Below are 22,112 nucleotides of genomic sequence, written 5' to 3' on the forward strand. Positions count from 1 at the left end.
TAAGTGCTCTTCATTATCCTTATTATGGAAGTTAGAATACTATTCAGCAAATGCATCCTTTACTGATTTACCGTATGTGATATCATTAAGGGAATTTGTCACACCACATTTCCTCATGCCTCTTTAAGAATGCAAAAGATGATACTTTAGCCACGGAGATGCCAGGAATCTGCTTATGAAGACAGAGAGAGTAAGAGAGCTTTGTTTTAATCATATGAATGTACTCTGAGCATCTTCACTGTTTGTGGTAGAGTCTGAGTCATCACCTTATTACTTTTGAGCTCTATTTGTAATACCATATCAAATGATTTCTCTACATGTGTCTTTATAATCACAGAAGTTGATCTGCAATCTCCAAGCTGCTCACATGGATTATTATTAAAACAACGGTGATGCAAAAGTTATGTAATGAAGGCAAGTTCTGTTAAATATATACCGAGATGCAAAACAGGTCTGTAACTATAAAGGTGTTACCAGTTTGTAAATGCAACTCATAAGACATGGATAGTTAAACGTAATACAATTACTCTGCAGGGTTGAAGTTCTTTAACTGCATTTTGGCTCAAATATTGCACTGTGATTTTAAATCACTTTTACATTGCATGTGGTTCGCTACACATATTAATGATCTTGAACATGATGACGTGACTGGATATGTTTGGAATATATTTTGCACTCAGTCCTTTTACTCAGCCATTAACAAGCATGTGTATTCTGTATTACATTTACACTGCATAACAGAATATCTGTTACTGAAAATTCCCCTTCCTACATCAAAACACATTTGGAGCTACTCTTCTTCTCTAATGTTATCCTTTGCCATACAAACTAAACTAAATGTCTCCTTTGCTGACCCTATTCGTGTATTGTAATTTATTAGAATCTGAGCCACCTGGTGAGATTTATGTACGTTTTGTATATGTGATATTATTTAAATGTTGTTTACGGCGTTACAGTGAATGCTTGTATTTTAGCTCTATTATTTTCCTCACTGACCGCTTGCTCATTTAAAAAAAAGCTACACTGTGTAGTTTTAATTAGACGCCAACACATTTTTCCCTGTATACAAGCAACTTTTTTGACAAGTTGTTTCACAGAGCGCATTTTATAATCCAACATCACAATGACTACCGAGGAATGTAGCTCATTATGTACTGAACAACAGTTACTTGGCCCACAACATGTCCTCTTGTTTTTACCTCTGTCCAATTTCAGCAAAATGATATGCAATGTGTGTGTGTGTGTGTGTGTGTGTGTGTGTGTGTGTGTGTGTGTGTGTGTGTGTGTGTGTGTGTGTGTGTGTGTGTGTGTGTGTGTGTGTGTGTGTGAAATAAATAACCCATTCATTGAACATAGTATTAGTTATACCCACATTGTTATAACTATACCACCATCAGAGTGTTGACATGGCAGTAATTGCATTTAAAATAGTTTGATATTCGGTAGTGCAATCCAACCATTGCTCTGTATGATAATGAAGTGTGGGGTCCCGTCAGTCACCTAGCTATACACTCTGGGTTAAACATCCAACATAATCTTTATAAGCAGAATTGTACAGCCACATCTAACCCATACACAGAAAAACACCACCAACCCCAACAGTTAACATTTTAAAGAGAGCATTCATATTTGATAACCACCTTAAATCGAGCCACTGAGACACTCTCCACTCTAATGAGCTCCAAAGCCTGAGCCAAGAAAAGAGTTCACAACGTCAGTTTATTCTGAGGCGAACAACCCCCTCCCGGATACAAACTGACCGCTCTCACAACTTCACTTCAGGGTCAAACAAATTATAACACAATGTCAAAAACTATTAGCCCAAGTAGATTCGAATGCATTCTAATAAAAAATAAATGATGAGATGGCAGAATATCTCTGTTCTCTCAGACATAGAGAGCAGAAACAGATCATAACCAAGTGCAGGCTCAGTGACACCAAATTGTCGATCTAAAAAGAAGAAAAAGGCACAAAAATCCTGCAACCAAACCAAAGCAGAATATGTGTTAACTGTGGGATAGGTGAGAATTAGAGAGAAATGCACTTCCTTCTAAAAATGTAAAACGCACAGGAACAAATAAGGAACATTCATTTTGACTAATTAATCGATGCCAGGGAGCTTTGGAGCCATTCTGGCACCTTAGATGAATCTTGTTTTTTTCACAATCAGTTGCATCCAACTATTGCGAACCAAAAGTCCACCGTTTCCCATTTGGGTACCTTAAAAAGGTCCAAAACATATTTCTGCCAATGTCGTTTGTTCCCTCTTCACAAGAACAGTTTACCCGCAGTTAAATCCGGCCACAAATGTTGCTCATTAGTGCTTTATGGGCCTCAGCCTGGAAACAGAAACCAGCATACTCTTCATGCCAGAGTGTTGTTTCCTTTCAGAGATTTGTTAACAAATATTTTAAGATGAGGTCTAACTAGTTTAGGTTCAAATGTATCCCTATATGCTACAGGCATCATGACGTGCTTATCTTTGCCACATTAGATCATTTCTGGATTATGCTATCCTGTCGACCTAACAACTTATCCCATAACAAGTGTGTGTGGGCTAGTTTGAGGGTAAACATTAAAAACTGTTCCTGAAAATCAGTCCCAGTCTGGCCCCATCACGGCGGTGTCAGGGCCTGGACAGCCCCACTCAGGGACCCCACACTCGTTCTATTGCCTTCATGATTGCCATTGGAGATTAGCTGACCTCAGAACCTGAGAGGGGCTGGTATTACTCACCTTGACCATGCCCCCTCTGCTCTGCAGGTTTCCAATCAGAACTGGCGCCAAGCTCCCATTCCCCGGCAGCCACACTTGGAGGTCATGGTTCTCTCAAACATCTGCTTGTGACAAATAGCTGCAGGAGGGATGGCCCACTGAGACGAGATGAGAGAGTCTGTGTAATGGTGAGAGGGAGAAAAGGTAGAGTAGGTGAGCAGGACAGGCCTACAGAGCAGGGAGCCTTCAAGCAGGGGAACGATCCTCGGGGCAGCCCCTCTGCAACACGCCACAAGAGAGGAGACATTGTCATAATTAATAAATAATTGTAGCAGCACTCGCAGAAAGTTTTAGTAAAAAAGTATCAGACAGGAAACTAATGAGGTTGTGCTTATTTTAAATTGCTGTTATCATGAAATATGAATTGTAATTTAGGGGATTAAGGCACTGAAAGTTTTTAGTCTGAGCTAACAGGCCTATCACTTTAATATCATCATCCAGTGTGCTTCTCTTTTCTACGGTCCAACCTCTTGACTCTGTTTGATCATCATGCATGCATCTCATGCTCCCTCTTGAGAATTCCTAGTATAGTCCTTTCTGATTACCATCTTAGTGTATGTCTTACCTTCAGTTCACCTCAAAACTTTTAGAAACACACACTTGCAAAAGGAAGCGGAGAGAGTAGGACAGAAAGGGGGAGGCAGAAAGAGAGAGCGAGATGGTGTTCATGTTTTAAACATGAGGGGGTTTTGTTGCCTGTGTTTTGCTCTAAGCCATAATTAAATTCTTAATTAGCGAGCCCTCTGGAAGAAATACAAGATGTAATTCAATTTAAGGCCCTAACTCATTTGGCCAACAGTAAAGAAGAAAAGAGAGGGGAAGAGACAGTGCGGAGGTAAGGAGGCAAACCCGGCGGTAACAAATGAGCACAATGTTTTAAATTGAACTCGCTGTGTTAATGCTGCTTCTGCAAATATATCTATATCTCCATGGAGATCTCAGAGAACGACATCCTCCATCCACCAGCCAGAAAAGGGATGAAAGACAGACTGAAGGGATGTCATTATTTATTTCCTGTTCATGGATTTATGCCTACCCATTCGTTAATGCAACTGAGGATATCTGTCATTACCCTGCTGAATGGATTGATAATTTGCTTCCGCAGTCCTGTCCTGGTGTGCATAGATAGAGAACATGGTGAAGCTAGGATTATCAGAAAACTAACTTTAGGCAAAAAGAAAAAGTAGTCTGAGTGCTGCACTTGAAATTCATGCAGCACCTCAAATCTGTTATACACATTTCATGATCCAGATTATCCCTCTCCTTAACCCTCAGCCCTGACCATGCCGTGCTGGACCAGGAAACCATCAAGCCTTACCCACAGGCTGGCCTGAAAACTCCAACTCATCCAAGTGGGAAATAGAGAATCCATTTTTTAATATGTCTGCTAAGGTCTTTAGTCATGCCTGGCCTCTCCCTGTGCCTGCCTGACCTACCCCAGAACAGCTGTGACATAGCTGTGAGGCTCTGAGGAGGAGTGTGGATTTGCCGCAGCCCTTTGATGTGTCAGCAGTGCGTTGGCGGCACACCTCTGTACAATATTGAAATGTGATGCAATGACGATAGGTAAGGGTGAAGAAGTGCCTGGGGCTAATTGAATATGCTCTGCCCTGCACGGCCTCCCTTGCCTCTAGGTTCTCAATTCCCCCCTTGAAATTGCAGATGTTTGTGTGTTTGTGTAGATGCGTGTAGGTGTGATATGTTAAGTGTGTATGAGGAGTGCAGTCAGGTGAGAAAGTACAAAATATAAGTGTATGTGTTTGCACATGTGCCCGTCTAAGTGAGTCAATTGTTCTTTTGACCCGTTTTTCTTGAAAAAAATATGCATTTATTTAGAAAGATCCTGCCTCCTGTCAGAATGTCTGACCCCGTTTACTGATGCTGAGCTGGAGGGTCAACTCCCAGGTGATTCAGTGAGCAGAGAGGCAAGCTGACAAATGTAGTCATGGTCCGACCTTCGCGGCCACTGCAGAGCTCTGCTGATCTGGAAGTAAGCAGCCGGCATCCTGGGACGACGGAGGCCTCGTGGCCGACGGAGTGGAGCTGAGAGTGAGGGGGATGATTGTGCAGTCAGATCAGCTCTGCGGAGGCGAGGGTTTAGAAGCTTTAACGTGTATGCAGCACATGTAATCCCGAGCCCCAGGGTAGGTCTGTGTGCCAGTAGGATTCTCAGCAGTGATGCCATTCTGACGAAGACCGAGAAAAGATTTTCTATGATCAAATATATCCATTAATTAATTCAAGGATGCACAAGACTTCTTCTTACTCTCTACAAAGTCAAAAAGATTCGGGGTTCTGATGTTTATCTTTCAGCTTTATCATAAAATACCCCTGAAGGCGCAGTTTGTCTGCTTGCATCTCAACCTATGAATGGCTTTTCTTTGATTCATCAAACACAATCAGCAGATTTAATGAGTGTGCGTGAAGATCCTGCTCTAACCAGTGTGCAGCTCTGCATGACAACCCCATCATCTAATTATCTTATTAGGCATACTATTCAAAATATCAGGGGTATTAGATTACAAATTCCTCGTCTGCTCAACAGAAACTGGAAACTCTGATCTCCACAACAGGAAGATGAGGACATTGTGCTTATTGGAGTCTACTGTTTTGTTTTCTGCGCCTCCTACCCTTCCCTTCCCTTGGTTCACACCTCCCAGTGGGAGGGTGAGGAAACCACGCATCAGCACTGCCGCATTGTGAAGGAAAAAAGCAGATGGAAAATAATGCTCTTTTGTAATACATAAGCCTGCTAGAGAGAGTCATTATTTTATGCACAATCAGAAGAAAAAAAGAGAAGACCAATCTGTTACTTAGTGCCTTTGATAAACTTGGTCTTATCAGCATTAGGAAGGTGGATGCCTGTATCACAAATAACAGTTGCAATTATGACTTTTAAATCAATGCAAATGTAGTCTATTCTGTACATTGCCAAAATAAATCAAAATGAAATGTATTATTCATTAAATGTGCTAATCAGCCTCCAAACGCCACTTCATCTTAACATTGTTGTCTAAAACTAATTGAGAATTAGAAACGTCTTTTAGCAACTGAGAGTGCTGCATGAAGTCGAGTGAATCCAACCAGGATGATTATTCATTTGTACAGTTGATCATTTCCTTTTCAAAGTAGCATTAATGATCTGCCTGTAATTATATCAATCCTCATTTTCTGACTAAGCAGCCACTTCATGACATACTGTGAGCAACAGTTGATGTAACTCATAATTAATGCAATCAGATCCATGCATGAGCTACAGAAGCTTGATATTCTAAGGGGTCTTCAGAGAAAATCAATCTCATGAGGATGTGAAAAAACACTAAAAACGACTGATCTTATCAGATAGAATACACATGGGGTTGTCTTTTCTATGTAATAACTACAGCGTCCATAGGTTACTCTGCTATTGGAGTTGAATGTGTACTGTATTCCCACATTGATATGCACGATCAAATTAAAAAGTCAAATGAAATCAGATTATTAGATTAAAGGGAAAGTGTAATCAGGATCTTGCGCGTTAGTGAGGATTCTTACAGTTGGTGCATGATGTGCATGCTCATTCACCTCAAAAGGAGATGAGAGGAGATGTTTAGCCATCGGAAAAATGACACCATAAGGTCTTACAGGAAGCTATCTGAGCAAGAATACATTTCAATCTCTTTAAATCATCTCAGCAACAGAAGCTACAGCCATGTTTCAGGGCATTCATTGTTTTCCTACTATTCAATAACCCATTCTCATTTCAACAGAAGCTCTTATTTTCTAGAATGTGCGTATTTGGTGTGAAGTACCCGTCAGCCAGGAACCCGCCTTGAGACAAGCTTATTCATTCCATCACCTGTCTGCTACACATTTCTCTCAGCTCTTGACTTGTGTGCCGCCAGCTTGACATGCTGCAGCGAGTCCACGATATCTCGCTCTATTAGGAACCCAGGCTTTAGCATGGGGAGCAGCACTGTGCTGACATGCAGAGCAGCTTGATGGGTTGTGTGCCACTTTTAAATAACATTTTGCTGCTGGTTTGAGGGGGTTAATTATATCTAGGTCACTGTTTTTTGATGAGATCTAAGGATGTGTACCAACCGACACAAGCAGGGGGGAAAAAAGCTGCAAATAAAGGAAGAACATCAACACAAAAAAAGCATTTGCATGTTTGTGTGCGTGCGCAGACAACACATATACATGCACAAACATACACATACACACGCACACTGAATCAACAAATACTACAATCAGAAGCCTCCAGAGCAACTAAGCCACTGGATGGATGCCTGGAAACTGGGTCATCTAAAGCCTTAAATGTAGTCTTTTTTTTCAAATTCCAAGTCATTCTTTTAATCTTCAACATCTCGCATTTGCATTTGCATTAGATGCTAGAGAATATGTTGAGCAGTGTAACAAGCTAAAAAAACCTCTCCCCTATTACAGTCTGAGCAGAACTGCCCCCAACGGTGTCATACTATGTGAGAAAACATTTTGATCTTGAGAGAATCTGATCAAAATGTTACCAGTAAAGGGTGCAGCCAGTGATCAAATCGTACAATACATCCAGTGGGTAATAAAGAGCATTGATCTACTCCACATGAATCCTACAATTGCTGAAATCTTTTGATATGCTTCTTTATGCTATTTTTGAAATGTCTTACCACTCCTTAACACCTACAACGGATCTTTCCAGATGGGCAAGCAGAGCAATCAGAAGTGACATCAGTGGTAAAAATAATCTCACCCCTCCATGGTCAGCTAATTAGGTCATTCTCAGTGGGGGTTGTTAAAACAACCCTTGATAATGTCATATACTGCAGGCCTAATGATTACTAAAAGCACCATTCATTGTTTACCTGCACATTTAAATGTGAGGCATACTGTCCCACGATTATACAAAGTATTATATTGTAATGCCTTTCTGAATAAACTGGATACATATATTCATATATGGGATATAAAGGTGGTACTGTTGTTGCATCAAAATAAAAAGACATATTTTGTATTACTAACTTCTGAAGTATTGCCATGTTCCTGCCCTGGGCACACCAAGATACATTTAAGTATGCTTCTCCTCCTGGGCAAATAAATACAAATTCTGATGAAAGTCTGTACTTTTATGTTCACTCGAGTCATTTTTACAGAATGCTTTCTTGCAAGTGAGCAATGTTTAGACATAAGAGTAATGAGAGTGAAGATCTGTCCTTTAGAGTAGCAAGGCACAGTATTCTGGAGTGTACCTGATCAAACTAGAAACCATTTATAAAACCTGCACTGATAGGATTTGCCTTCACCCATCAAATTGTGTGAGAGGACCGCGACAAAATACATTCATTTTAGAGTTAGCTGACGGTAGCGGAGAAAGATTGTGCTTTATTTTTACCCACAAAATGTTTTAAATAAGGAAAGCACATAAGAGTAACTTCTCTTTGTTTCTAATCATTTGTATCTGATATCTAAAGTCCCAGTTCTACCACAAAATCTGTGGGGCAGTTTGTTAAAAGTTCAAAAGTAATCAGAACTTAAGGTAAATACTGTAGATCGCTTTAAGCATAACCTGTTTGGTTATTCTGAGACAATAAACAGAGCATCTCAAAAACTAGAAATAGCCAGGAAAAGCCTACTTCAAATGTCTTGTTACTATAAAGTACAGGCTCCAAATACCAAGGAGCTTATTTCCTAACTCTGTTAAACCTGGAAAAGGTTAATTGGGAGTAAAGACAAATCCTTTTATTACTTTAACCAAAGTTTGGTTCAAGGACATGAAACTGCAAGCAGGAAACAGCCATTAGAGGTGCAGTTGTATGATCCTTTTACTCTCAAAGGAACACTTTATTACATCATTTTACTTTGCAGCGTGCATTTTCCAAATAGTAATCGCCAACTTAATCAGCTGAAATATCATAATGCAGATACTGTTGTCAATTCCTATCTGCAATTTCCAGATGCACCCTGGAGTATTACATGATTAGGCTGCTGCTATGATGTATTCCCACTGATGCTGCAGATCAATCTAAATGATGCCTTTCATTTCATGGGTTGTTTGGAATGATGCATGTTAGCGCTCTGTAATTGAGATGTTCAGCCCCTCCCCAGTGTCCCCTCCTGACATTTGCTGGGGGTTCCGATGAAAAAGACAATTTGCATATCAAACACCGGTTAAACCATTCTCTCGGGAAAATACTTTTTTCCCCATGTAGCATAGTTATTTTCTCTGTTGTTTGTTTATTATTTCTCCCATCATGATTATTTGATTATTCTTAATAAATGTGTCAGGATTGTTTACAGCCTGAGTGTGGTTGATGCGAGGAGTTAGCAGGATCTGAGGGCGGCTGTTTTGAAGTTCACTAAAACAGTATTATACACATGTTGGGAAGAGGTACCTACTTCCAAGGAGGTAGATTTAAAACAGTTGAATATCTGAGAGGACAATAGACACACAAATCACAAAGAAAACATCTGAGGATTTCAAATAGCAAACTGGGCGTCTCAGAGCTTGGATTTGAGGTAGGTTAAAATATGTTTTTCGGATAGTAAGATGCCCCCATCACATGTGGCGACATCCCCCTCTCTTCTCCCATCACCACAACTAGCCTTCATAAATAATTAAAGATTTAATCTGTGATATTTTCAAAAGGTCAGAGGCACAACAAAGGGAGAGAAATGTCAGTCCATTCTCTGCAGGAGCTCATTCAGTAATAACTCCACACTGGGTTTATGTTTTCACCTCAAAGCTCTATCAAGTGGGCCAAAAGATATGAAGATGTGTGAGGGGGGTGGAGTGAGTCTGCGAGTCCACCATAGCCAAACAATGTTGCATCTGCCATTGTCGCTAAGACACCTCATGAATGTTTCATCCTTTTGTCTGGGACTGGGCAGGAGTGTTGTCTAGTGGAGCCACTGAGCTACTGTACTCGGGGACAATTCAGAGGGGTGGGCTCGACCCCATTTAGCCTAGCCACAGGTTCGGGGGCAATAAGCCACCTTTATGCATAAATATACGCTTCATGCATTAAATGTATGTGGTCCTGATGGATTCCTTCCGCTGATGCATTATCAATGAGACCTGCTCTCTGCACCACAGCCCCGACAGAAAGGGCTCCATCATTTATTTCCCTCTTCAGTGCTTCTCAGCTGAGAACCAATGGAAATGTGAAGAGGCGCCTCAAGCTGCAGGGAGGCATCATTAAAGTGGCAAAGGCTTTTGTATGTTTTGCCATTTGAAAGCTGAAAATAATCATTTGAGCATGTTTTGCTGATTCTTATCATTTGTATAATGTTTGACATGAAAGTACAAAAAAGTTGTACTTTTCCAATCTCATCCTCTTTTTCTATTGTTCCCTCTTCTTTATGAATATATGATGCTAGAACTGAGCGACCATGACTCACTGAATATGTAGGAGTTCTAAAGTAGAGAGTTTTTATTCAAATCCTATTCTTATTCAGTCCACTGTGTTAGTGTAGCTGAATCATCTGCTTGTCTCTCGCCCAGATTTCTGCTCAGAGCTGAAGGTTTTATCTCGTCATGCCACCCTGGAAGTAAAATGTAAGACTTGAGTGGAGTGAAAGTGTCCCTGCTCTTTGATGGTGTGAAGGTAGCCTTAGTGTCTCTCTTACACGCACTCACACTTCATGACACAGTTGACTAGTGTTCTCTTTGTGCTGTCTCCTCCATAAAGCTGGACGAGTGGGATGCTGTCAGACAGATGTGAGAAGCTGATTGTGTTTATCTTGCAAACAAAGAGTACGAGACTTTGATTAGATTTGATGTTGTTTGTGCGGTTGTTTGCGCCTTTATAGTCAAACATGGCATCAACAAACCGGCTGAGTGGTTTTTTTCAGGGAAATGATGTGGGTTCTTTTTATAAATTAGGTAATTGTGATCTGCATTTCTGTCCGCCTGCAAACCACCAGCAGCTCTCCTCCAAACATTTTCTCACCATTTGTGTGCAATCTCAGTTCTACTCAAACCCAATTATCTTCCCCATCTTCTTTTAATATTAGTTTTTCCCTGCAAATGCTCCTTGTTATTACCTTCTTTTGTACTCATCTCAAGGTGCTTCCTGTCTAGAGAAAATATGGTGGTACTGTAGGTAAGAATTACAAGGAGACAGAAAAGGTGTCGGGCCAGAAAGTAAAGACAACATTGTGGCGATGACACCTAAACTGCAGAGCATCCTGTTGTTCCTGTTCTCTCATAGATCCTCTTTCTTTACTTAGTCTTCACCCACACTTTTCCCTCTGCCTGTGCTTCTTATTTGTCATTATAGCTATCTAATCGAGTGTTCTTGAGTGATATCTGATAGCATTATTTAATATAATGTACACAACAGAGACTGTAAGTGGGTCTGAGGGGTTCTTTTCTGTTTGCAGCACCCACTGTTTTTAAGCTCCAGTCTGCCTTTGAGTTAGTATGTTTCCATCAGGTAGCAAAGCCAGCATGGCAGGCCCAAAACAGCCAGCCTTTTCCATTAAACATTCATGAACTGCAGTGCAGTGGCACCAATGCAGAAAGGTCACTCAAGAATGATCGGTTTAGTCTGGTATAGCTCTGCGCATCGACACGCCCGTGTATAATAAATAAATAAATACATTCCCCACAGACCTGCACCTGGTAGCCCGTACATTTTTATAATAGAAAAAGAAAATCCCATTGGTGCACATGCATTGTGGTCCCTACTGAATATGGCATTGAATGAAATGATGTGGCACGGCAATATACAGATGAGCGCCTACCTCCCATTCAACACCTGTGTCTACCAATGAGGAGGTCACTGATTGTACCATTAAGAGGCAGTTCATGCAAAACTCATCAGAAACAATGTTTTCTCTTTGTGTGATCTGCCCGATGTTTCACCTTCTGAGGTTTTCAAATATTGTCCACAGCTCACTCAGGTTTGTGGTAATCAAAGCTTAAAAAAGCATTTGTAAATGTCATATTAAATACACAATCAGTAGAAATGAGTCATCGACCTTGTTGTGAATAGAGGTGATTTGGTATGAGGGGTTAAATAAAAAAGATCACAATGAGGTCTATTGATCACTATGATTAACCATTTCTTTGTATCTGAAAAGACACATGAATGACACATTTTTTCTCATTTAATTCTTTGGAGCTTTGACGGCTGAAAAGGGAACATTGGGATGAAGTTCTACAGATATTACCAGACTCCTCCAAGTCTCATTGCTGTAGTGCGTAATTATGCTCAGTGTATGCTGGAGAATAATTGCTTCAGGCATTTAATGAACAGAAAGAAGACTTTTATAATGTATGACCTACAAGGAAATATCTCTGCATGTACTACAGCTCTCTGTTGAAAGCTCCTATGCTCACAGTACTGAACCACACCTGCAAGACTCAGTGGGTTATATCATTATGTAAGCACAAACATATGGATGTGCACTAGATACACCTGGTATCCTGCCAGCATCAGCCCTTTGGCCTTACATCTACTTTCAAACAGGCTTTGTGTTTAAGGACAGTTCTCTCAAGTAGACTGCAGTGGTGCTTCAACAACTGTTTAAATGGTTATTCACTTTGCTCTGTGTCATTGCGGCATTAACCTTATCATTTTATCTTCTGCAGATGTAGGCTGTTTAAAGCACACAGATGTAACTCAGGTCATAGAGAGTGATCACAGGGGATCCTATTCAATGAACTGGGAAGGGCTGCTTGAAGGGCCAGCAAAACAAATCACATTAAACCTCAATTAACACCAGGGAGGCCTCTGGAGTCCTGTTTCTTTCACGGCAATAAAACTCTGTGTCTCTCTCACTAACACACTGTCTGCACACAGATATTCTCAGTACTGTACATCTGAAGAACTGAGAGCAAGAGAGAACAGACTAGAGAAGAGTACCACATGTAATGCATGTGAATGATGGAGGTTTGAGGAGAGCTAGTAACAGTAGAGAGCTGTGTCTTTCTCTCTGACTGTGCTCGTCTCACTTGGTTAATTATGAAATGCTGCAGCTGGCTCAGAGGGCAGCCAGCTGATAGGTCCACACTCTGGAGCAGCCGGTGTCCCCATCACGAGACAAGGACAGACCCACAGAGTGCCCACTGTACAGCTCAGGGCCAATTACCCACCTGCTGCATGACTGCGGCTCAGGGGTGTCACTTTATGCTAATACCACTCCCATAATTGCTGCTGTTTTCCCCAGTTAGAGAGTTATGGAAACGAGATCTTAGCAGGTTTTAAAAGCCACTCAAATTACATCCTATAACTGGTCGCCTTTGTTCGGATCGTTAAATTCATGAGCAGGAATCTATCTATCTAATGAGAAGAGTCACTGCCAACTAGTACTAAACAGCCATTAAAAACAGAAAATAAATGTGGTGGAATATTTATCTAATAGGGTCATTTGATTGTAATTATACCCGTTGCAACATGGTTTTGAGCTACAGTATCTAAAGCAATGTTTACTTTGTAATTTGAATGAGGAGAAAAAGCTTATTATGTGAAATGAAATGATCTTGTCATCAACTTTAGACTTTTGATGTGACTACTCTCATCAATGGGAACAGCTGGATTGTTATTCCTCTGTTATAGCCTGTGAAGACTACAACAAAGCAAATAAAGTGATAAACATACACAACAGTTAGAAGAGCACTTACTATTTCATTACCTGCTTCCTTATCGCTGTCACTATCTGTTTTCCACAATGGTTAAGCAGCGCAATGGAATAGCGTGTCTCCCGTTAATTTAACAGTCAATCCCAGAGGCTGCATCCCGCACTCCTTCTCTCTGCCATTATTTCCCTCGGGATATTGCATGAAGGGTTCTGAAAGAAGGGGACAAATGAAGGTCAGAGAAAAATGATAGATGCTACAGTAGGAGGTTAAAAAAATATACTCCATTATGACCCTCATGACTATCCTTGACATTGCTATTACTGCTAGATTGATGCACAGTTGTACAGGTTGTGTTAGAGAAAAACAAATATAAGTAAAAGGCCTCACAGGGCTGTTCTCTGAGATTGCCTTGCAAATTAAAAGTACAGATGTTCAATAATTAAAGCAGAAGCTATCTGTTCAGCCGCACAGTGTGGTGCCTAGCTTATTATTACCAGAGCTATATGTCCAAACAAGATGATTTGAGTGGAAATGCAGCCTTCATCTCCAGTGACTAATGCTTCAGCTGGCATTCGCCTCCAAACATATTAGTGAAGATGATCATGAGCGACAGTGACTTTTACATCTCGCCCCAATTAGTGAGCCACCCTTGTTCCCTCTCAACATTCACTATAGGAGGAGGGTTGACACATGCCCATCAGTCACTCACCTCTCCTTTCCCCCTCTCTGCATGCATGCAGCCCTCCCCCCTTGCCTCCAGACTCACAGGCCTGTTTCCACCAGTATCACAGCCATCATGCTTTATGTCCCTTTCCCCCTTTTAAACTGCAGCTTGAGTCAGCACAGTAAGTCCAACCCGTCATTTTCAATACTAAGAAATACTTTTATTCATCATGCAGTTTCTAGATGTTTTGCAGAGTCAATTAAATTGTTAGTTTCCACTGATATCCAAGGGGACGTTCTGAATTGCCAATTCATTTCCATGGTTTTCTGATCCCCCAAAAAGAAAATGAGAAAACCTCATGTTGGTGGCAAGAAATATCAGTACATTATATTTCATAGCTTCAAACACAAAAGGTGTGTGTGTAGTGTGTGTGTAGTCGATACCCATGGAGATGGTAACATGAACAGACACACTGCAGGAATGCAATTATTCAGGTCTGTGCACAAGCGGGGCGTAACTCAATAAAATCGTGAGGTTTTAGCACTTCAGCTTTTAGCACCGAATCAAGGGGCAAGATTTTGAAAGATATCACTTAATGGTGTGAGTTTGTTTTCCTGCAACTGTGACATGAATCATTGTGAACCACTGAGAAGTGATGTGATCAGAGAGAGCTAAAGGATGTGGGTTTTCTTCATGCTGTTAGTTGAAATTCAAAGCTTCACAGAAAAACATCTCTGAACGATTCAAACTGAGAGGCATGCTTTATACATTAATAGCAACGAGGACAATAGCTGTTATCTATGAAAGCTACTAGACATTTGAGGAATTTTGTGTTAAATGCATACATTTGTGTTATTGATCTCTCTTTCATAGGGCAAAAGTGAACCATTGACTTCCTTCTTTGCTTTGGGAGTTTCTTGTATTGACCTCTTCTCTGGGTATCTCAAAATGAGAGTACAGAGATTGAACTGTAGACACTGAAAAGTCCATAGATGAGCAGACTCCTCAAAGAACACAGAGACCTTTCATGTCTGTATTAAACCACTTTTAGTCCAATTAGACCATCAGCAGCTTTAAAGGGAAATGAAAGTAGCTGATTGGCCAATATTAAGGCCCACCTCCTTATACATTTATCCAGCCAACTCTCCAAATAAAAAAAAATGCTTTAATGACATTTTCGAAAGCTTGCACACTCAGTATGCCCTAGCCATTACATTTGCACCAAGTTTTAGAAAAAAAGGGAAGTGTCAAGCTCCCACCATGTGTTTCCTCACACACGCCAGGAAATAATAAACCCTGCAGTGCAGTAACAAGGAGTCAAAGCTCTGCATGGCTTATAGGGCTTATTAACATTCCTCTACAAAGCTGGAAGAATAACAAATAATTAATGCAACTTTTAAATACAGTAACTGTGATATTCCCATTTGAGGACTAGCAGAGTGTTGTAAATGAGTGGAACAGCCGTGTGTCGTAATGTGGATTGATACTCTCATAATAACCACGCTTGACTTAGCAGACTTAAAAAAAAGAAAAGGAAACCCTTCCAGCTATCTGTCTTGCTCTTTTTATTTCTCTTTCATTTTTCGAACTAATGCAAATTTGATTGCACGGCAGACCAGCTCAAAGCACCACCAGTCCCACTTTTCTTGTGGACTAACATGCTGATATGCATGGCTGTGAATGACTATACGTAATGAGTTTTGCTGTAAATGCTTAATCATTGCTTCATAATGTTGGCATCGTGTGAAAGATTCCACTTTATTTCCATGTTTTTATCACATGTTTGTTGAACACACAAAAGTGGTGTGTTGACAATGAATAGCCAAGTCTCATTATTTTTATCTTAGTTTCAAACGGCATGCATTGATTTGAAAAGTGTTTAATCTAGTCGGGACATCAACATAAAAACAAATCCATATTTCAAACTGAAGCACTGAGACAATCGGCACCTTTCATCATCAGCCTCTCTCAGCCTGCAACAAAGCTCCATGACATGTTTTACATCTCTGTCTAATTCATGTCCTTCAAAAAAGACTTTTCAGGAAGAACAAAGCCCCATAAATACAAATATATGGCACTTACATTCCAAAGCACACTCAATCAATCAGCCTTCTACAGATTGAACACTTTTAAATCGCTGGACACAAATGGAAAGTGACTGCATACCCATTGATCATGGATATCATTATTAAAGTTTTATAGTCCTTTGTTTCTTTTTCTTACTCTTTTATGCATTGACTATGAATTAGTTAATCCGAAACGACATTTGTTGTTGCTGTATTAACAATGTCGTCATTCCGAAAGAATCATTAACCAAACTAATTGTAATATATCTACAGTACCTGCTCTGAAAAAACCCATGCAGCATACAATGCTGAACATCTGAGTCGTAACCAACACCTTACTCCACATATCTTCATTTATTGCCTTTCTTGACAGCCAGGCTCCTACAAAGCTTTGTCTGTCTGCACCATCTCATCAGCCGTGCGTCCACAAGACAACATTTTCTCCTGAACACGGCAAACTCCCATCTATCCTCCCGGACACATTTGCCCAGTGTGACAACAACTTCAGAAGGGCCCAATGCGGGAACAGAGACCATCCGTTAAAACCAGCCCATGAGGGTCCATACATCAACCACCCAGGAGAGGAGCCTGTTTCCAGGCGGCGTAGCCTTCTCCTGGCCGTCCATATCTGGATGTCTGAGTGACGACATCAAGGAGATTTAGTGCACAGCCTCAGTGGGACTCGGTTGGTACAATCCCGGTAGATAGGAAACTGTAATTACAGCTCGGTGGGAGTCTGGAGTCTTGCAGAGATTCGATGTCATAAGGCCAATAGATTCCTGGGTGCCTGGCACAAATGGTTGCTTCAGTTGTCAGAGCAGAAGAAAAGGACGACAGATTTGAGCAAATTTGACTACCAAGGGAAGATTTACTATTTCAGCCATCTATAGTGACATAACTCTACCCAGATGGCATCATTAATACTATTTAACATTAATAGCACTAGAAAGCCCATTTCCTGTCAATTGACTATGCTAATAAACTCAGGTACCTATATTATGTGTGCAGCATGGACACATTTCAAATTCTCTTGTGGTATTAAAATCTGCTTTAAGGATTAGCACAGTCATTAAAGTTAATAGACAGAGGAGTGGATGACACAGGGGGATCACAATGGACATATACAGTAAATGCAGGACATACCCTAAGAAGATATTTCCTTAAGCCCTTCAGTGACTAATTCATAATATCTGCGGGACTTAATTAGGATCAACTCAGACAGTTAAGTGCCAACATGACCTACAAAGACACAGACATTTACAGGAGGGTCCACACAGCCTCTGGTGTGTCTGCAGCATCATCCAAGTCTTCTTGGTTCAACTTTAGTTTTCACCATCTTTCTGTTTTACCTAGGCACTCTGTCATTCTGCTGCTCCCTCTTCCTTTAAACTATCAAGCCATAATTTCACTTTCTCCCACTCTCTCTATAAATATCTGTTTCCGAGTCTGTCTTCACCCCCCCTCTCTCGCTTGCTTTTGAAGGGAACAGGGGAATCTTGCATCCCGTGTGGATGGGAACACCCACTCAAGGTTAGCAGTGCTGCATATGTAGGAGCCAACAGACCCGTTTCTACTGTCATACAGGACTAATTGAAGACATTTTATAGTCCACAGCATTAATAGCCCATGCTGTCAAACACAAACTCACTTATCTGCAAAAAAAACTAAAGCCAAATTGAATTGTACAGTCTATAAGGTTTGAACACAATGCAATGTTTCAGTCTGTCCCCTCTTCCCCCAAAATCATATAGTGAAACGCAGTTAAAGTTTTATATCCGATTTAGCTGAGTGAAAAACACATTGTGTATTCTTATCCATCCCCGGAAAAAAAACAACGACAATACAGGCATTATATGCATCAGCCTTTTATGACTTTTTCTCATTTCTCTCGATGGTCCAAATGGATTGCGCGCTTTGCAAAACTAAACATAGACACGCTTTTAACTCTCCCTCCTGGCAACAGACACAAACACACAACCGTATCACAGAACATAATATCACGCGCCAGCCGCTCCAACATCCAAATGCAAGGAATTTCAGCTTATTCTGCTTTTAGCTAACATGATAAGAATGTCTGCAAAAAGGCTTAAATATAAAATGTAAATGTAAAATAGCACATTAGATACACAATTCCATATTCCTCTTTTTTAATGTTTCTTTTCCTAATGCCGTCTGCTGTGGATATTAAAACGAGGTCAGCCAGGCCTGATGGAGAAATTACATGATTTAATGGCACCCCAGGGGAAGTTTAAATATAGCTCTGCATTACAACTGGCGTTCAACAGCACAGCATGACATGAGTTCATCCATAAACATTTAAATCCTGGATGGTATTACAGAAGTATTACAGTGAGCAAATACTATGTCAGAAAAGACATGTCAATCTGCTTAGGTAAACACATTCGCTCATAATCAAATATTACACTATAGGGAAAACATGGGCGGGGTATAGGAAGTAGCAGTAAAGTGTGTGTGTGTGTGTGTGTGTGTGATGTAGCCTGGGGTGCTGTCCCCTGCACTGCCACAAGGTGGAGGGACATCCCACATCTCTCATGGATGCTCATTAAAAACCTTTTATTTTGAGCACTCTGGAAAGTGTTTTCATGAACACATCCAAACACAGATACAGTATGAATGGAGAAGGCACAAGAATTCATAATGAAACATATTCACTTTGCCAAGCTTGCAAAATTATTAAAAACAAGTCTATTAAAAAACTGCAAGCAGATCAAATATGGATTAGTATTCACCATGTATTTAAGGAAAGCCCCTTTTACATGAGATTCACATGAAAGCGCTGTAGATGGAGACTTCCCACTGCGCTGTGGGCTTATCCCCTTATATACACTGTTTCACCATTCATCTGTATTCAAGGTGGGAAATCTCTTTCATGGAGGCTTCAAAATCATTTTCCCCATCACATCTTTTTTCCAAAAGGGAAACGGCATCTAATAATGTTAAATGGCGAGGAGAGAAGTCAGTGTGAAACCTACAAGGATCAATAACTGTTATGAAATTAAAACATCAATCAATATCAAACAGGAAGCAAAGAAATCTTCAGTCACGCTGAAGAGATGAAAGATGTTCGCCGGAGTGTAAAATTGAGAATTTCCCAACAGAGATGAGCCTAATATCTTGATCCTCTTTTAATACTGAACACATTTAGTTTAACTAACAAAGACAGCATGTTCAACGGCATGATAAAGTATGACTAAAAGTTGAATGCTGGAAACTTTGGATTGCAAGTCAGAATTGCCTAGATGTGCCAACCGAGTCGAAAAATTAGCCAAAAAAAATCATTTGTGAAGTCAAAATTAACAGCGCCATCCAGATTGACACAGCTAATGAAGGCTGACAGATGTAGGTTACATGTGGTCCCTCTGGTGGAAAGCAATCCTGTAGTGAAGGCACCGAGGCACCAGACGCTGTGAAAACTCCATTCAAGTCTCCAAGCTGAGCTGAGAGGAGGTGAGGGCTGTGGATACCTTTAATTTACTAAGACTGCGGTATGCTACCCCGCATTCAATCACTTTCTCTGTAACAGTTGGATGCAAGCCGACTACTCTGTACTGAATTCACCGTGTCCTTTTCTCTCTGCTTCACTCTCTGCAATACCCACAATCTCCCAGCACTCTTCTGTCAGCCTTCCTGGTTTACCCTGATGTCAGTGTCAGCCTGCGCTCCCCACTCCCTCCCTCACAGGGGTCTTGAGTTATTAGACAACACCAACCCTCATCAGTTAGTGTGAAGTGAGGGCAGCTCTGAAGTGCGGATGACATGTGTCATCCCACAGGGCCTGAGTGTTTTCAGCCAAAACATCACACAATACATTCAAAGAAGGCCTGATTCTACATGCTTTGCAATTCAAATGAAGACTTAAGAACTCTAGGCACACACGTCAAAGGGACTGCACAATTTCCTATCGGGGGTGGGTTTGGAGAGGAGGATGACGTCTGTCAAACGGTGAATGGTTGTGAAGGATTGAGTTTTCCTACCTATGGTGATAAAGTGTTAAAATGACATGGAAGATATTAGACAGGCTGTAAAATATGAAGCATTTGACAGTTCTTCAATCAAATGTGATTCCGGTCCAAACACACGTCAGGAGAAAAAAGCCTAAAAGTACGAAGGTAAGAAAGTATGTACGTGAGTGAGTAAGTAATAGTATATATAAATTATACTACATAATTAATGTAGCACTTAAAATAAATACTAAAGGCTTAAAAGTGGAAAAAGAAAATTAAGAAGCTGTAACAAATAACCTTCATTTAAGAAAAAGACAAATGATTAAAGCCAGCCAAGAAGAGGTTCAAAAGAGGTGACTGAGTTTCTCTGCCTGCTCCCAAGAACCTGTTTTGACAAATAGAGGTCAACTAATCCATCGCAAGATCCCTGATACCGACATGGTTTTTCAGGCTGCTGATTTAGATCCACTGTGTTCAAGGCTAAATTGAGGGCAAGGCACATTTAAATGTGGAGTACAGACCAGTATCAATGGGATCTGTACTGTAAGCCATTTGAGACTATGACAGTTGCAGTATCAGTGCTGTGCTGAGAACAGTTGAGACAATTTGTAATAAATCTAAAACAAAAGCATAGAGGTTCAAAATGACTTAAAAATTGGAATCGTCTTCTTTAAGAGGATCAACACCATCTGCCTTTTTTCTGTTCCCACTCTGCCTTCCTGCATTGTCTTTAAATTCCTTACATGTATCTTTTCATCCAACCATGGCAGAGAAGATACATTCAACTTGTACTGTACATCTGACTGGAGCTACAGTACAGCCTCTAAAATCTACAAGTTATTAAAAACACAAGCTCCTATACAGTGAGGCTCTATTATTCATTCAAAAACTGCAAAAACCTGTTGGCAGTAAATGGTTGACATGAGGGAGGAACAGAGAGTGGATTTAAAGGGGGGGGAAATGTCAATGTGGGGGGTTTGGGTTCAGGATGGAGAGAGCCAGGTCAAGTGTGTGCCCTTTGTCATGGCTACCAGCTCCATATGTGTTTTAAAAGAAGGGAATATAAAAGGTTGATGAAATCAGAGGTAAACAAGGAGTAAAAAGGGGAAACACCCATGTATATTAAAATCTCTAAGAAAAAATAACTCTGATTTTAAAAACATAACTTAATAAGATTAAGACACATAAAATGACCAGTTTATTGTTGGAGGATCAACCAAGTGAGACTGGGGAGAAGCTTAAATAATTTCTATGTATGACTGCAAGGCCGCCCCCTCCACCTGTCAGTATTGGCTGGATTGGCTGGATCATCAGGATTAGTCCAAGACACTGTGATCATAAAAAGTAGAGAGTGTGTAACAAATAGTGTCGCCTAAAGTCCTAGTCTTTCCCTAGTTCCAAACTCCATGTTCCCCTTAACATCATCACTTGCACTGTCTGCATTTCATACTCTGCAGAGAGACCAGCTATTCGAAACAGCAACAGGTCAATGTCAATGAGTAAAGAAAAACCCTCATTACACTGACTGTCACAATACAGCACATATTGCCATTTATTGTGCACCCACAAACTAAGTGCACTGCTAGACCACTGAGTAGGCGTTGACCTTTTACAAACAATCTCTCTGTGTTTGCCCAGAAGGGAACAATCTCAACAAGGCAGGTGGACAATAAATAGTCAACAACAGCATGCATACAGAAGTGACTTTACAAGGCTATTTTGATTTGAACTATGGCAGTATGTCGGATTTATGACACTTCAGTAAATAATCAACCAGAAAAACAAACTGCAAAGGCGGAAAATGGTGGCACCTCTTCTGTTTCTTATCGCCTTTATGCTCTGCAAAAACAACGCCACAGCAGGGGGTGTAAAGTGCATCATTAGGCTGTCCTGTGATTACACACGTCTGCTTAAAGCTGAAACTTTCAAATAATCTATTTGGATGGAAGTTATTAATAGAATGTTTGTATTACTTACTGAAAACAGAGGATCAGTCCAGCATCTGCTTTTCCTGAGAAGCTCCCCAGATGTAGCTCAACCTCCCATCTGACCTGTGAATGCATAAAAGCAAGTTCTGTATA

At 40.6% G+C, this 22,112-nt stretch overlaps 1 long non-coding RNA gene across 1 annotated transcript; it reads right to left on the bottom strand.

Moving 5' to 3' along the window:
- Positions 1–2,690: 2,690 nt before the first annotated feature.
- Positions 2,691–22,085, bottom strand: LOC117499671. Its single transcript, XR_004557721.1, has 3 exons — positions 22,009–22,085; positions 13,390–13,545; positions 2,691–2,893 (listed from the first exon to the last, which is right to left on the bottom strand). It is a non-coding gene; the product is annotated as an uncharacterized LOC117499671 (long non-coding RNA).
- Positions 22,086–22,112: the final 27 nt, after the last annotated feature.

The sequence above is a fragment of the Trematomus bernacchii genome, unplaced genomic scaffold (genome assembly GCF_902827165.1).
Source record: "Trematomus bernacchii unplaced genomic scaffold, fTreBer1.1, whole genome shotgun sequence".
In the NCBI taxonomy this organism is placed as follows: Eukaryota; Metazoa; Chordata; class Actinopteri; order Perciformes; family Nototheniidae; genus Trematomus; species Trematomus bernacchii.